We start from the raw sequence: 2,885 nt of genomic DNA on the forward strand, positions 1-2,885 counted from the left end.
ATCATAAACAGAAGAAATGCAAGTTGCATTTCTTTAGTGCTGCATAAAAGGAAATTGCTAAATATGTTCATTTGGTAAGCAAATGGGTTCATGAACTGTATTGTATTGGCTTTTTTTTTTTTGTAAATACCCCCATTTCATCAGCTTCTGTTCTAATAAGATAGATTGCTTGCATGTTACCTTCTGTAGCCAAAAATCAAGAAGAAAGAGGTTTGTAGGAGTAGCAATTTCAGTGGAATCTCAAACTGCTTATTAGGTTTCTTTGAATTATTGGGTGATGTATTTGGTAGCTGGTGCTTTGTATCAGAAGTACATAATGTAAATAAATTTAATTAGAATAGTGCTCGTACACTTTCTATCAGTCTTTTGACTGGATTTTGCTAGCTTTGTAAAGCACAAAACTCTAGGTATTGGCAAAATTTCTTCTTGTGAGCTCCTTTCCTGTAAAAAGCTGGTGTAAAGTAGTTCTGTTTTATCAAAGGGAAAGACTAGGAGGCGTGCTGCCTCTCCCAAAACCACACAGGTCTCTGCTACTTTGAGGATGAATGTTGGTGATTTAGCTCTTCTTTCATCACAGATCAAGGGTCCCTCTTTGCTAGTGCCTTGGCTGCCACTGCAAGGCCTCCTTACAGATCTTGCACCGGTAGAGGGAAGTGCCCCTGCCCTTACCTGTTGAGAATGCTCAGCATCTGGGAGGCACAGACACCATGTTGGAAGCCTTGCACTCTCTGGGAAAGCTGAGGCAAATCAGAAAGAGCTAGAGAAGCAGGGTCCTGCAGTCCACACACTGTCTGCTTCCTAGGTCTTAGTACAGTGGCTTTTTGGAAGCAATGAAATAGATGGCCATGTGCCCACTGCAAGAAATTATTCACTCCGCTGTATTTATTTTTATAGTGAAATTGCATTTTCATATCTCCGTGAGAGAGACTGTAGCCGGATACAAACCCAGTGAAGCATTACTTTCTGTGAACATAGCAACTTTGGCACAGCTGTGATGAAGCTCGCTACTCTCTTCATGAAAACACACTGAGCTGGGAAAACACACTGCTGCTAGTTTGCATCCTCTCAGAGGAAATTTGGCGATGCAGTTGTGGTGGATGGAGATTGTATTTTGTTGCACTCCAGACTAACATTGCTGTGCAGGAGAAGATGCGCTGGACAGGCATAGCTTTAGTAAAGTTATGTGACTGTGATTTCACAGTGAAACATGGGATTAAGAACTATCTAGAAAATAATTTAATTTCACTTTCTAGTGACTCAGAATGTGAACACTTTATATTTGAGGTACATTCCTTAAAGGACTTTTACATTTCAGTGCATTGAAATTAATATGCATGTGAAAGTTTGAGAGTATGAAGTCTGTGCTTGTGAATTGGGCAGTTAGTGGTTTGGCCCACCTGTATTTTGTGTTTACATGCAAAGTAATTTGCATTAGCAGTTGAGCATTCCATGTGCATAGCATGTGTTACTACTAATCTGCACACAAAGAAAGTAGTTCTGTGAAATACAGGAGGCCATGTAGTTAAGATGGGTTACTTGTTGGAGGTCACTAGATTGTTTCTTGTCTTAAAAACAGAAGAGGGGGAAAAAAGTGGAGGTGAGATGGTGGGGATTACCTGATTGTTTTAGTTAGGATCCAGTCCACTTTGAGTAATGCAGTCTGGACTTGATCTTAGAGAATTACTCAGGGCTCTGTTTCAACTAGTCTCCAAAATGACTCAGTGTAAGAACCAAGGTCATGCGCATTTTTTTTTTAATACTTATTGGACTAATTAGGCTATGCTCTGTGGCTTAGTAGTAGTTAAGCATGCCCAGTGTTACTGGTAAGAGTTCAGCCTTCAGTTTTCTGCTGGAAGCAACTTCCCTTCAAAATGCAGAGATGAGCTCCAGTTGTGATTAGAGATTGTAACATACAAACCCCAAAGCATTGTAGAACTTATAAGGGAAGGAAAGAAGCTGTAGAAACTGGAAGGGGGGTTAATTATATGACAAGGGATCCACTGAAAAAGCAGATGGCTTAACATTCAGTGCAGGGAGAAGATAGATTGTATGAGTTTTAGTAACTACTTTGACTGAGCCTGTTCATGTGCATATAATATATAAAAAAATGTGGCTGCTGTGATTATGTATAATGGCTTATTATGTAGTCGTTAGAACAAGGCAACAGTGAAATAAGACTTCCAAATGTACTTCTTATGCGCATTACAAACATTCAGTTCCTCTCTCTCCACCTCTGGACATGCTGAATGTTGCTTGCACATTATCTGTGTTCCCCCTTGCTTCCTGCTCACTCTCTGTCCCTACCCACCTCCTCCCCCTGCCCTGGCCTCCAGCTCCCACAGGGAGTCTGGTGTCTTTTCTCCTGCTGCCTTCTCCATCCTCATCACATACTTCCTAAACTTCAGTAATACAGATGTAAATCAGGCAGAGTTTTAGTTTCCCCTTAATTTCTGTAGCGTATATAAGTTCAAAAGATTTAAAAAAAAAATTAATAAAGGTCTTTGTCCAGTTTTTGTTTCCAGATACTGTAAATTATTGGTGAAGGCCTTAGATTATTTCTACAAGGAAACTCTCTTAGTATAAACTTTGCCAAATTCTACATGACTGAAAAAAATCATCTCTTGACCCATAATTCCAGAGGGCTAATTTTATTGAGCTTCAGACTCAGGTTTTGTATTGTAGGAAGTCTCTGTCTACTAAGAAAGAGCCTTCATCTATCACATACCGTTTACTGTCCAGAGGCAAATTTCAAGTCTGGAAGTATCAGGCCATGTGCCATTGGGAGGGTTCTCTCAAAATCAGGTTGCCAGACCAGAGGGCAGTATGATCAGATGATCCAGAACATGCAGTGGGGTGTTTTTAGTGGTTTTCATCAATTGCAGGAA

This window comes from Vidua chalybeata, chromosome 1 (genome assembly GCF_026979565.1).
Source record: "Vidua chalybeata isolate OUT-0048 chromosome 1, bVidCha1 merged haplotype, whole genome shotgun sequence".
Classification (NCBI taxonomy): domain Eukaryota; kingdom Metazoa; phylum Chordata; class Aves; order Passeriformes; family Viduidae; genus Vidua; species Vidua chalybeata.